The sequence below is a fragment of the Leopardus geoffroyi genome, chromosome X (assembly GCF_018350155.1).
Source record: "Leopardus geoffroyi isolate Oge1 chromosome X, O.geoffroyi_Oge1_pat1.0, whole genome shotgun sequence".
Lineage (NCBI taxonomy): Eukaryota > Metazoa > Chordata > Mammalia > Carnivora > Felidae > Leopardus > Leopardus geoffroyi.
In genome coordinates, this window is record NC_059343.1 from 63,110,101 (window position 1) to 63,125,843 (window position 15,743).

At 37.1% G+C, this 15,743-nt stretch overlaps 1 protein-coding gene across 12 annotated transcripts in view; it reads right to left on the minus strand.

The window, feature by feature from the left end:
- ATRX (ATRX chromatin remodeler) overlaps positions 1 to 15,743 on the minus strand; it is a 303,341-nt gene that overhangs the window by 13,809 nt on the left and 273,789 nt on the right. The window lies entirely within an intron of this gene.

A 15,743-nucleotide genomic window follows, 5' to 3' on the forward strand; every position in this document is an offset into this window, starting at 1 on the left:
GAAGTGCTTAAGCACAGTGCCTTATTTACTAATGACCTTTGAATTGCTAAATCTGATGGTCGATTCTCAGACTTGATCCTATCCATCCACCAGCAACATCTGACAGGTCTTAATCCCTCTCTTCACCAAAATACTATCTTCTCTTGGTTAGCTAACTGGAAGAATTCTACTGGTGTTATTTACTACTCTCTCTTACTTCCAACACGGTTTCTAAAGGTCTAAAGCAGACCCTAACTTTAAAAAACAAACAGTGTATTACTATACAGAGAAAGAGGTTTTATACTTTATCCAAGTTTTTCTAATGAAAAATTGAGGAGATGTTTGACAGGACAAATTATTTGATATCAGAATTGTCCTAGAAAATCTTGGATATATGGCTGTCATAGAAGGACCAATAAATTATTGCCAGTTCTGTGACTGTATATGTATTATATTTATTTTATTTTTTAAATATTTTCTTAGAGAGAGAGCACAAGTGGGGGAGAGGCAGAGAGAGATGGGGACAGAGGATCTTAAATAGGCTCTGTGTTGACATCAAGTAAGCCCAATGAGGGGCTCAAATTCATGAACCATGAGATCATGACCTGAGCCGAAGTTGGACGCTCAACCGACTGAGCCACCCAGGCACCCCAATTTTATTTATTTTATTTTAGATGGAGAGAGAGTGAATGGAGGAGAGTGGCAGAGGGGGAGAGAGAGAACCTTAAAGCAGGCTCCACACTCAGCGTGGAGCCCAACACAGGGCTCAATCCCATGACCCTGGGATCACAACTCCTTTTGCTTCCCACTTTGCCTCATCCTATATTTTTTTAAAATATTAATCTTTTTACACATCATCTATAAAACATTCTTGCCAGAAACATATGCTGTGAATTTAATCAAGCCTTTGGGTCTATTTTCCAGTTTACAGAATATATAAGAGATAGAAGTTTAAACACACCAGGAAATAAATTCAGAATGAAGGGAGGGGATATGACTACACTAAATTAAAAATATAATAACAAGAGACAACAATCAAATATAATGTGTGGACCTTGAATGGATCCTGATTTGAACAAAGGAGCTATAAAAGATATTCTCAAGACAACTGGAGTACTTTGAATACAGATGTGGTATTAGATGATGATAATTAAGAAGTTATTAATTTTATGGTATAGTGGTTATATAAGAAATGGCTTTATATTTTACAGATTTGTTTATAAGTGTAATTATAAATGAAACATCAAAATCTTATAATTTAAATAATTTTTTTTGCAACTACATGGATGGAACTAAAGGGTGTTATGCTAAGCGAAATTAGAGAAAGACAAATATCATATAACTTCACTCATATGAGGACTTTAAGACACAGAACAGATGAACATAAGGGAAGGGAAGCAAAAATAATATAAAAACAGGGAGGGGGACAAAACATAAGAGACTCAAATATGGAGAACAAACAGAGGGTTACTGGAGGGGTTGTGGGAGGGGCGATGGGCTAAATGGGTTAAGGGGTACTAAGGAATCTACTCCTGAAATCATTGTTGCACTATATGCTAATTTGGATGTAAATTTAAAAAGTGAAATTAAAAAAAAGAAAAAAAACATATTTTTCATGTTTATTTTTGAGAGAGAGCGAGCGCGTGCATGTGCAGAGCTGGAGAGGGGCAGAGAGGATGTAAATTTAAAAAATGAAATTAAAAAAAAGAAAAACACATTTTTCATGTTTATTTTTGAGAGTGTGTGTGTGTGAGAGAGAGAGAGAGAGAGAGAATGAGCACGTGCATGTGCAGAGCTGGAGAGGGGCAGAGAGAGGGAGAGAAAATCCCAACCAGGCACTATGCTATCAACGCAGAACCTGATGCAGGGCTTGATCTCATGAACCATAAGATCATGACCTGAGCCGAGATCAAGAGTCAGATGCTTGGGGCGCCTGGCTGGCGCAGTCGGTCAAGCGTCCGACTTCAGCCAGGTCATGATCTCACGGTCCGTGAGTTCGAGCCCGCATCAGGCTCTGGGCTGATGGCTCAGAGCCTGGAGCCTGTTTCCGATTCTGTGTCTCCCTCTCTCTCTGCCCCTCCCCCGTTCATGCTCTGTCTCTCTCTGTCCCAAAAATAAATAAACGTTGAAAAAAAAAAATTAAAAAAAAAAAAAAAAAAAAAGAGTCAGATGCTTAACTGACTGAGCCACCCAGGTGCCCCTACTTTAAAAATATATAATTTAAAATATTTCAGAAAATAGAGGAGGCAATAGTGGTAAAATATTAACAATGACTAAATCTAGGTGATGGGTATGAGTATCCATTATATTTTTCTGGTTTCAAATTTTTCAAAATAGGAAAAAAATTAAAAGGAACATTTTTTTAAATTTACTTTGCAATAATGGAGACAGAAAACACTAGACAATGTGACAGAATTCTGGGACAGCCCGAAGTCTGAAAAATGGGTCATTATCCTTTTTACCCTTTATTATCCTTTTTACTCTATATTTTAGCATACCAAAACAGTTTTCTAAAGCTGGGATCTGAATCCAAGTCACCTCTTTATAGATTTTTTTAAAGCTAAACTGAATGCATAATTGCATACTAACACTGTTCTAAGAACCTCACCTGGAATATCTAATTTTCATAACAATTCTATGAAGTACATACTATTATCATCACTATGTAACTGATGAAATTTTCTAAGATAATGAATCAGCATGGGCCGCTGGCTCATTCCCACCACAATTAACCCACAGAAACTACAGAAAGGAAAACGAAACATGAATTCCAGGAACTTATTGGTGCATGCAGGTGCACGTGCACGTGCGCACACACACACACACACACACACACACACACACCCCACCCCTGGAGTGACAACAAACTGACATCATATGCCATCTGAAGCAGAGTTATTGAAAAAATGTACCAATAATTCAAAATAAGCATGAAAGTATACTTAAGGAAAGGTATTGCCAATAGGATATTCAAACAAAACCTATCTAAAAAGAGCCAAAATGAAATATTAGGGATAAAAAATAATCACTGAAATAAAATAATAACTCAATGGATAGTATAAAAAGCAGAAGAGGAATATATACATATACATGTATATGTAGGTAGAAGGTACACATATTTGTAGATAGATATATATATATATATACACACATACATACATATATATATATACACACACACATATATAGGTATATATACCTCTTCTATATATATGTATATATATATATATATATACATATATATATGTATGTATATATATATATATATATATATATATATATATATAACCTAGTGAGTTAGGATATCAGAATGAGGCGCCCTTCAAGGAGTCAGTAGGAAAAGATAACGAAATAGAAAATATATAGGTATATATATACCCATATGTATATGTATATAGGTATACATATATATGGTAAGATATGGAAGCTAAAGCAGAACGGCAGGCATTTACTAATAGCAATCTCAGAAGAAGATGAAAATGAAGATGAGATTTTTGAATAATGGATATAAATATCTCAGAATTATAGATCAAGAAACTGAGGCACAGGGAAGTCAAATAACTTGACAAAGGTTAAGATTCAAATCCAGGTGGTCTTTCCCAAGGGCTCCTATTCTCAATGACTATGCTGTGCTGACTCAGGGCTAGAGGTAAATAAGTTCAGCATCCAAGATAGTTAAGGAGGAATAGGCTCAGCTTTACCAACCTAGGATTTTGCAGTAACTGAAGGATGAAATCTATACTCTCCAATATTACACACCTTGATTAACACTGAAAATGCTTTTTCATAAACTCATAGAACTGATCAGGAAGTATAAGGATATGAAGAAAAGGGAATGCTTGTGGAATGATGGTGGGAATGCAAATTGGTACAACTACTATGGAACAGAACATGGAGGTTCCACAAAAAATTACAAATAAAACTACCATATGATCTAGCAATTTCACTTCTGGATATTTATCAGAAGGAAAGGAAAATACCAAGATACCTGAACCCCCACCTTGGTCACAGCATTATTTATAATAGCTAAGGCATGGAAACAACCTAAGTATCCACTGATGGATGAATAGATAATTAAAATGTGGTACATATACACAATGGAATATTATGTGGCCATAAAAATAAGGAAATCCTGTCAATGCAATACATGGAGGGACCTTGAGGGCATTATGCTAAGTGAAGTAAGTCAGACTGAGAAAGACTAATACCTATGATCTCACTTATTTGTAAAATCTAAAAAGCTGAATTCATAGAAACAGAGTAGAGTGGTGGTTCCAGGAGCTGAGGGTATATGTGAAATGGGAAGATGTTTGTCAAAAGGTAAGATGAGTAAGTTTCGGTGATGTAATGTACAGCATGGCAACTATAGTTAATACTGTACTGTATATCTGAAAGTTGCTAAAAGAGTTGATCTTTAAAGTTCTTATTACAAGAACAAAATGTGTAACTATGTGTGGTGATGGATGTTAACTATAGACTTATTGTGGTGATCATTTAGCAATATATACATATGTATACTGAATCATTATGTTGTACACCTGGAACCATTATATGTCAATTATATCTCAATGAAAGAGAAAGTTGGAAATGAAAAAAAGGAGTGTGAAGTCATATCAAAGAAGAGTGCCTGAGTCTAATTCTACAAGTTTAATCATGTAACATATTAATGTCAGCACAGTAGAGTGTAGTGGTTAAAGTGTATGGTGTCTGCAGTTACAGCACTGAGATCAAATGCAGGTGCCATCACCTCTGTTATAATTTCATCATCTGTAAGATAGAAATAAATTGTGCCAGCTTTGTAAGGTACCTATAAGAATTAAATGACTCAATAGTAATAAAGACCTTAGTACAGTGACTGGCATTAAAAAATATAAGTGTTAGCTCCTGCTTATTATTCCTAATTCAAAGGTTTAGCTGATAATAACTATAAAGACAAATCATGCTACTATATACCTTCTACCCCACAACAGTGGTGGACCTTGTTAAAAATACAGATTCCAGAGCACCTGGGTGGCTCAGTCAGTTGAGTGTTCGACTTCAGCTCAGGTTGTGATCTCGCAGTTTGTGAGTTCGAGCCCTGCATCAGGCTCTGTGCTGGCGGCTTGGAGCCTAGAGCCTGCTTCAGATTCTGTGTCTCTCCCTCTCTCTGACCCTCCTATGCTCATGCTCTGTTTCTCTGTCTCTCAATAATAAATAAACGTTAAAAAGAAAATTAAAAAAAAATACAGATTCCCAAGGCCCACTCCCAGAAATTGATTCAGTAGGTCTTAGATGAAGCCAAGAATATGCAGTTTTATCAAGCCACCAGGTGATTCTGATGCTATTCAGATGCTAGCTCAAGAACTACACACAAGAAAAACTGCTATTTTATTTATTTTTTAAATATAATTTATTGTCAAGTGAGCTAACATACAATGTATATGGTTGTATCTTGGCTTCGGGGGTAGATTCCCATGATTCATCACCTACATACAAAACCCAGTGCTCATCCCACCAAGTGCCCTCATCAATGCCCATCACCCATTTTCCCCTCTCCCCTGCCCCCCACCACCAACCCTCAGTTTGTTCTCTGTATTTAAAAGTCTCTTATGGTTTGACTCCCTCTCTGTTTGAAAAACTGCTATTTTTTTTATTTAAAATTTTTTAAATACTTATTTATTTTTGAGACAGAGAAAGACAGAGCATGAACAGAGAGAGGGAGACACAGAATCCAAAGGAGGCTCCAGGCTCTGAGCTCTCAGCACAGAGCCCGACACGGGGCTCGAATTCATGGACTGTGAGATCATGACCTAAGCCGAAGCCAGGATGATTAACCGACTGAGCCACCCAGGCACCCCAAAAAACTGCTATTTTAAAGGTATGTCAACCATTGCCTTTTGACAGTCAGCTTGCAATCCTAGGAAAAAAATTCATTTGTTCACTTGTCACGTTTTTAATGAATACTTACTATGTGCTAAGTATTATAGGAATATAGTGATGAAGATTCCCTGACACAATCCCTACCCTCACAGGCCAGTAGTAGGAAGCTTCTAATCTACAGAGCACAGACATCTTTTGTCTACAAAGCCAAAACAGTTCCTGCTACTTAATTCATTTAATCAGTGAACATTTACTAAATACAAACCTGGTATTTTAAATTTCAGAATTTCCATGATCTTGAGTAGCAGATATTTCTAGTGATTCAAAAGGAGACACTTCCTAAAGTCTACCCCACATCCTCCCCAATGGAATCTTGCATTCCACACCCAACTCTCTGCCAGTGAGGTAGCCTTAAAGATATTGATATTTCCATTAGCAGTGATTTGTAAGACATCTTGCCAGGGTTAGGGAGGCTGCTACTTGGGGCATCACTGGCACTAAAGTCCCTTTAAACCCAAATGGTTTCCCTAAAATACTTGGTAACCTTGGCTATTTAATAATTGTTCTTGCATTATAAGGTGATATAATCAATATAAGACACAAAACAGCACTTTAGATAGAGCATGATCAGTCTATTAACAAGTATTTATTTTATAGTTTGTGGAGGAACACTAGAAGCACCTCTTCATTTTAAAAACTTACTACAGAGGTATCAGCTGGCTATAACATAGATAACTTCTAAAGTTGTATGTATTATTTATGAAAAAAAATCTTTGAATTAAGGGTAGTAGTTCATAGTCAAAAGCATGCTAACATCATTAAAGGTGATTATCAATATCTAGTATTATTCAGTCTTGATTATAATTGATCTCTACAAGAATTCAAGCCTCAAATACCTGTCTCTTCTGAAGTCTAGCTGAGATTACTGCCTCTGGCCCCTAAATGTTTTTAATCCTCTACTGATCTGTCATATGTCAAGCTTAATCTTCTAAGGATCAGGACTTCACGATTCCTCTGAAATTCTAAAACATTATGTTTGTACTGGTATCAGAAAAATTAACCAAATATAATGGCAATATTAATAACAGTTACGAAAACAAAAATAGCAGCTAACATTTGAGCGCTTACTATGTGCTAGGCAGTGGATTATCTCCTCTGTAAGATAGGTACTACTATCTTCTTATGTTCTTGAGGAAAGTGAGGCTTGCAAAGCCTACATGGCATGCCAAGATTACATCCTAAAAAGGGTGGTTGGCAGGTGATGTGGAAAAAGGAACAGGCTTAAACCATTTGCTCTTTTTACTTGGTATCATCCATCCCAGTAAACACTGAATGGGAGACTTTTATAATCTACAAAGAAATTGTAAAATTAAAACAATTTCTCTAGAGTACATTATGAATAACTGCCCAGCTAGCTCAGCTAGTAGAGCATGAGACTCTTAGATCTTAGAGTACATTATGATTTCTGGTGGCCTATTCTTATTGAGATGCATAATCATTCTTATGCCAGTGAATACAATTATAGAAACAATACTAGAACTTTCTTTATTAAATAATAAATATATAGCTTGTGATAAAAGAGGCAGAGAAGTAGGAAATAATGACATCAAACTTCATATATGCTTCAATTATGAGCATGGCTCCTTATAGGTACATGTCAACAAAAATTGGGCTCATGTGCCCCCATGTGGTTAATATGCTATAGGTTACTGACACCTGCCCTACAATTAAATTGGTCCTTCTGAACTTTTATTCTTAAAAATAAATGTATGAAATTCCCTACAAAGGTTGATTATTTTATACTTCACATCAAATTATTTTAGTGAGTATATTTCTCTCTAATGTTAAATAAGACTAAGTAAGGTTAAACCTTATATAACCACTGCTGGTCAACAAAACTGCATAATAACATCTCTGTTCAGTAAACTATGCTCTGAGATATTAAAACTTTAATAAAAGACTAAAGACAAAGGGAGAAAATTGTACACAAGATCAGGGTGGAGGAAGCAAACCTAAAACTTCACTTTGGATAAGTTAGTTTAAATCTCCATTTTGTTCTCTCTGGAATTACTGACAGTACACCTTTAAAAAGACATAGGTAGTACAGTGCTAGAAAAGGGAAATACAAAAGAACTTTTATACCAGTTTTACTGACTTTTGTTTTCTTAAGAAAGGGTACAGAGCTTAGGCTATATACTCACTTAAGCATATTAAGAAATATGAACTTGACCAAGATTTTCATCTCTGATATCTGTGTAATTCAGAAGTTAACTACCAGAAAAGATACTTTCCCTAACATAATCTACATAAACATTAACAGAAGTGAGTTATTACTTTAATAGTTAAAAAATAAATAGTTAAGAATCAGTCAACAAATCTTTATCACTACAAACTTATGTTAAACGGTAAGTTTAGATCATGTTGGAAGTTTCAAAATGGCTGAAAAACACTATTACCCTGAATAACTAAAGAGATGCACTGCCACTCTGTAGACATGATTCTAAAATCAATATATTTAAAATCAATATATTTAAAAATGGGTTCATGAGACTACGAGACTGTTACATTTCAAAAAAAGAAAAGCAGCACCAACAACAGCCAGAAATCAGTGAAGGGATTTAACACAATATAATTCATGGGTGGAATGGAGAACAGAGCTGACTAAGCTGATTCAGTACAAAAACTGAAGACACAAATTAAAGCTCCAATTCTCTTCCTTTCACACACCTGCTGTGATGGATGACTCACTCTTCATTTCAATTTTACTATTTGCAACAGTAAGTCTAACACTGCTTATCAATGATATATTTCAAAAAAGGCCATACAAAAGTGCCAGTTATTTTATTTACTATGGATGAATAGAATAGTGAAGAAGTGAAAAAGGAAATAGTGAAGGACGAAAAGAAACAAAGGATATAGTTCTTGCCTTTAAAGAGCTGCAAAGATAAAAGACAAAAAGTCAAGTGGCTAATAAATTAAGTCTGAGATACTAATTAAAAAGTAGAGAAGTAAAAAAATGTAAACAAAAAACAGAAACGCATGGAGAGGAATTATATAATAATTAAAGAGGAAGTGATAAAGCAGAAAACAAATATAATAATCATATACCAAGTAAAGTGAAAATAAACTTTCATTTTTATCAGGCTTTCATCTTGAACATTATATGTAACAAAGGAAGGTGTTTGCAACTGTACTATAATAATAGGAACCAACTTTGAAATGTCTTTAATAAGAGCAGGTTCAAATACCAAGAAAATCACCTACTTATACCTATTTCAGAGAGGACCAATTTTCAAATTCTTGTTAAAGGAAATCAAAACCAAACAGTAATGGGCAGAGTTAAGTGAAATTCTAAATATAAGCCCAGGGAGCAAATTTAACATTTACTGAGTACCTACACTGTGCTTGCTACTTCTCTACCCTCACTGCTACCACTTTACTTCAGGCCTGTATTACCTCTCTCATCTGGATCTTAAGTACTATTAATATAGCATCCTAACAAGTACCTTTACATCTACTTTCCTTTCTTCAATCCATCATGTATACTGACACCCAAAGTGATTTTTTTCTAAAATGAAAATTCAGCATTGGTTGTTTTCTTAAAATCATTATAATAGATACAACAGCCTGTAACACAATGTCCAAACTCTAACTTCTATGATCTGATTCCCATCTGTCTCTCCAGTCTTTTCTCTTACCTCTTCCCCATGCCTTACCTCCCTTACTCTACCACCATCTCCTTTTACTCTATTATACATTTTTAACTACTTTAGGCTCCCAAAACTTGCCATGCTTTTTGCTGCATGTTTCTTTTTTCTGCTCCTCCTCTTGAGGGGCCTTCACCTTTTACCCTCATAGCAATGCAAACAGCTACCCACTTCTATTTTCTTTTTCTTTTTTTTTTTTTTAATTTTTTTTTTCAACGTTTATTTATTTTTGGGACAGAGAGAGACAGAGCATGAACGGGGGAGGGGCAGAGAGAGAGGGAGACACAGTATCGGAAACAGGCTCCAGGCTCTGAGCCATCAGCCCAGAGCCCGACGCGGGGCTCGAACTCACGGACCGCAAGATCGTGACCTGGCTGAAGTCGGACGCTTAACCGACTGCGCCACCCAGGCGCCCCTACCCACTTCTATTTTCAACATCAGTTCAAGTCTTCCTAATGTCAACTCCCCACCTCAACTTTTCCAAGAAAGACCTGAATATTCCTTCCTTGATGCCTATAGAGATTTGTATCATAGGACCCATAATTTTTATTATATTTACTTGCTTATAGTACACTGATTAGACTACAAACTCCTTAGGAGCAGGAACCTAGTCTTGTTTACCAATGTATTCTTAGTAACCAGCATAATGATAGTTACTTTGCAGGTACCTGAAAAGTTTTTAATGAATGAATGAATAAATAAACTTCATTATTTAGGTAATTTTTTTTTCACTGCCTACTAAGTAAAAGCTACAGTCTATCACCAGTTATTGAGTTCTCCCATTTATTTACTTGAAGTGCTTGATTCACTCCATAATCATCACCCTATTTTTTTAAGTTTATTTATTTATTTTGGGAAAGAAAGAATTCATGTGAGTGGGGGGAAGGGGCAGGGAGAGAGGAGAGAGAGAATCCCAAGCAGGGAGAACATGACCTGAGCAGAAATCAAGAGTCATTTAACCAACCAAGCTGTTCAGGTGCCCTTTATCACCCTATTATGCATCCTCATCCTGCATTTTACTACCAGATTAATATTCCAAAAGCTCACATTCATCATACAACAGATCATTCATGAACTTATGTAGTAAATACTATTTTAAATACAAATTCCTCTATTTACCTTTCATGGCTCTCTATTAGCTGGCCCCACATTACCCACACCTCACACATCCAATTTCAACTCTTCACCTCGCCAATGTCTTCATCATACCTTGAATCTGGTACATAAATCATTATCTTCCCCTTTGCCCAAATTGTTGCATCCTACATTCAAACCTCATTCTTTCCTAAACCAACTAAATACTAACCATCTTTTATTGGCCAGTCTGATGTTTTTCCACCAAAACTGTACCTGAATGCTCTATCCTCCATTTTTTAACCATATATACTATATGGAAAACACATTCAGTACTAGTCACATCAGCACTTCATTCTTTTTTCTTAAGGCATGCTAATTTTCTCTCCACAAGTGGGTTATCACCTTCTTCAGGTAAATCTCATACAATATCCTATTTCCTTTTAGATCCCTGACAGTTCTTAGTTACTGTGATAGTTAGAAAGGCATTATAGTATATACAGTACACTGTTTTTAAAACTTTTTTTAAAAAGCCCTAACCTCTGAGTAAGTTACAGGAATAAAAAGCAGAGCATAGGGGGAAAAAAAGGTACCAACATCCTCCCTTTTTAAATATATATTTTTTAATGTTTATTTTTTGAGGGAGAGAGAAAGAGCATGAGGGGCAGAAGGGCAGAGAGAGAGGGAGACACAGAATCCGAAGCAGACTCCAGGCTCTGAGCTCTCAGCATAGAGTCCTCACGGACCATGAGATCACGACCTGAGCTGAAGTTTGGACGCTTAACCGACTGAGCCACCCAGGCGCCCCATCAATATCCTCCCTTTAAATGAAATCTTATGTTGCAGCCCAAATGCATAAAAGAGATAAAAGGAGAGAGACTCTGATTGAAATGAGATGTGGGGTTTGGAGTGCTGCCTGCCTGTCTAGCCTTCCCCTACTCTGCCACATGGTGGCACTGGAGCACCTATGCTACTCTACTGGAAGCTCCTTGGAATATGCAATTTGAAAGCTGCTAAGTTCAAGTTCTAGCTCTTAACACTGGTCATGTACCCTTGGGTAGTCACATTCTCCCTAAACTTCCATCTCCTAAAATAATGAATATGTATGAGAAAAGTTAAACTTTAAAGCTTTCTATAAATTTGAGGAATTTACAACTTCACAAGCCATGAGCTAAACGCTGTATTATACAATCTCAATAGTTACATTACACAATGGTATTAACTGTGAAAGAATTCTACATTTTCTTTTATTTGTTAATGTTTTTATTTCCGAAAGAGAGACACAGAGCATGAGCAGAGAAGGGGCAGAGAGAGAGAGGGAGACACAGAATCCGAAGCAGCTCCAGGCTCTGAACTGTCAGCACAGAGTCTGACGTGGGGACGAACTCACAAACTGCAAGATCATGACCTGGGCTGAAGTTGGATGCTTAACCGACTGAGCCACCAAGGCTCCCCAAGAATTCTATATTTTAAAATCCAGCGTTGGGGCGCCTGGGTGGCGCAGTCGGTTAAGCGTCCGACTTCAGCCAGGTCACGATCTCGCGGTCCGGGAGTTCGAGCCCCGCGTCAGGCTCTGGGCTGATGGCTCAGAGCCTGGAGCCTGTTTCCGATTCTGTGTCTCCCTCTCTCTCTGCCCCTCCCCCGTTCATGCTCTGTCTCTCTCTGTCCCAAAAATAAAATAAACTTAAAAAAAAAAAATAAAATCCAGCGTTATTTAAAATAAAATAAAATAAAATAAAATCATTCTAAATGCCATCTAATTTTAGGAATCCTAGGTCCTCTGCCCTGTTTCATGTACTTGGACTTAACATTCTAATTTCTAATGGGGGGCAGTAAAGTATATAATGATTAAGACTCCATGCTTTCAAGTTGGGCATACTTGAAGACCAGCTTCGCTACTAATTACATGTGTAAACTTCAATAAGTTACATAACCTCTCCAAACCTTAATTTCCCCATCCAAAATGAAAACAGCATTATTGGCTTTTCAATTGCTGCTGGATTAAAGAAGATAATCTGAACAAACTGTTTAGCACACAGTATGAAACCCAGTAAGAAATCAGTAAAAGTTAACTATTATTTTCCTTTTGGGAAGAGTTGTGGGAGAGTCAATATTCTTTTTCCTTTTTGTTCTTGGGCAAAGGGTTATACCATCAAAAGCAAAATACAGGGGGCACCTGGGTGGCTTAGTTGGTTAAGTGTCCGACTTCAGGTCATGATCTCATGGCTTGTGGGTTCAAGTTCGACATTGGGCTCTGTGCTGACAGCTCAGAGCCTGGAGCCTGCTCCAGATTCTGTGTCTCCCTCTCTCTCTGCCCCTCCACAACACTCACTCACTCTCTCTCTCAAAAATAAGCATTTTTTTAAAAAAGGAAAATACAGTAAGTAAAGTCTATAAATGAAAAAGCATGATACTTTCAACAACTCAGAGTACCAAGTTATAAAACAGATGGTTTCTTTTCAGACATCTTACAATAATTAAATAGCATTCCTTTCCTGCAGGATTTTTTAAATCTTCTTTAAAGTACAGACGATATCTTGCTGGTCTTGGTATACCCTCACAGTACACCTCAAAATCAGCTAATAATCAATAAATGTTTGTCAAATTAAATTTTTTTAATGTTTTTATTTATTTTTGAGACAGAGAGAGACAGAGCATGAGCAGGGGAGGGGCAGACAGAGAGGGAGACACAGAATCTGAAGCAGGCTCCAGGCTCTGAGCTGTCAGCACAGAGCCCGACGCAGGGCTCGAACTCACGGACTGTGAGATCATGACCTGAGCTGAAGTCAGAGGCTTAACCAACTGAGCCACCCAGGTGCCCCAAATGTTTATCAAATTAAACAAATATTCCCAAAATCAGAAATTTACCACATAACGAATAACTTCAAAGCAATTACTCCCTTTCAAAGTGGAATGTTTGCTTCCTATCAGAAATATTACTAACCATGATGCACTTCTTATAAAAGCTGAAGCTTAAAGTGTAATTTTAAGAATGATGCTAATCAGACAAAAATCATTCTCAAATTGAAAAGGGAAACTTCACTATCTTTAAAATTATAAACATACATGCAAGTCCTTAAAAGAATACATCTTGCCATACAGAATTAAGTAACTAATAAGAAAGCTGTTGGGGACACAAGAGTTAAACAAATCAAGGCAAGTGAACACTATGCAGCTGATTTTTAAAAAGTAGAGGTATATATACCAATATAGAAAGATGTTCAAGAAACATCTTAGGTGAAAAGAACAAGTTGCAGAAGAGGATATATGGTACGATGCCATTTGTGTTTGTGTTTTTTTTTTTATTTTTTTTTAACGTTTATTTATTTTTGAGACAGAGAGAGACAGAGCGTGAACAGGGGAGGGGCAGAGGGAGAGGGAGACACAGAATCTGAAACAGGCTCCAGGCTCTGAGCAGTCAGCACAGAGCCTGACGTGGGGCTCGAACTCATGGACAGTGAGATCATGACCTGAGCCGAAGTCGGACGCCTAACCGACTGAGCCACCCAGGCGCCCCTGTGTTTGTGCTTTTAACATTTATTTATTTTTGAGAGACAGAGAAGGAGTGGGAAAGGGGCAGAGAGAGAGGAAGACACAGAATCCAAAGCAGGTTCCAGGCTCCGAGCTGTTAGCACAGAGCCTGACATGGGGCTCAAACTCACGAACCATGAGATCATGACCTGAGCTGAAGTTGGACGTGTAACCGACTGAGCCACCCAGGTGCCCCTGTGTTTGTGTGTTTTTAAAGATATACAAAAAAATATGAGTGCATAAAATTTTCCAAAGACTATTTAAGAATTCTACTGATGTTCTATAATAACATAATTTAGAAAGCCAAATCACTATCAATTTAATATTTCATAACATGAAAATGAAATAATACTCTTTAATGAAGTATTTTAAATGTTAACTTAAAAAATGTTAGATTCAAATCCCCATGTGGCCTTATGCCATTATCAAAGAGATTTGATGGACACTGTCACAAAAACTCTTTCATAAATGTTCTACCAGTGACTTTTTAAAAGTGTATTTATTTGAGAGAGAGAGTGTGCCAGCAAGTGGGCAAGGGGCAGATAGAGAGGGACAGAGGATCCCAAGCAGGCTCCATGCAGTCAGTACAGAACCTGATGCGGGACTCAAACCCACAAACAGGGAGATCACGACGTGAGCCGAAACCAAGAGTTGGACGCTCAACCAACTGAGCCACCCAGGCACCCCACCAGAGAACTTTAAATGGAAGAGTAGTTCACTGATTAGAACAACAAAGTATTTAAAGACAAAAGACATTTTAAAAAAAATTTACAAATGCTTAATGTTCATGTTACTTAAGAATTGACATGTACATTAAAAGTTAACTGGAGAGGGGCGCCTGGGTGGCGCAGTCGGTTAAGCGTCCGACTTCAGCCAGGTCACGATCTCGCGGTCCGGGAGTTCGAGCCCCGCGTCAGGCTCTGGGCTGATGGCTCAGAGCCTGGAGCCTGTTTCCGATTCTGTGTCTCCCTCTCTCTCTGCCCCTCCCCCGTTCATGCTCTGTCTCTCTCTGTCCCAAAAATAAATAAACGTTGAAAAAAAAAAAAAGTTAACTGGAGAAATCACTGATGTTAGCATTAGAGAGTTATTTATTACTATTATCTTTTGCCTTCATTAAATGTGTCCAACTGTATGAAAAGCTAAGATACTTATGAGGTAACACATAACACAAATGACTAAAGTGACTTTGGTAGAGTGATACCATAACCTGGTAGCTGCTTTCCCAATTCTCTTAACAGCTACAGGGAACATTAAGTGCTTGAATCTGAAACCAAGACAACAGGAAAAGCAACCCCCCAACAACACCCCCTAAAACAGCTTTTTAGATGAACTAGAATAGGTTTAAATATATTTAGATCACTTTATATCAGAGAACATATGGCTTTGTCTTACATTCAAAAGGGTCAAAATGATATCTACCATTATAATACATTTCTATATTGATCTAAATAATGTCTTTTTTTAAATCCAAGAACAATGGACCGGAAGACAGATGTAGACACCACTCCTGATTCTGCCACTTAATAGCTGGAAACTATGAGCAAGTCACTGAATATCTCTGACCCTAGCTTTCTCCACTTATATAAAATAAGA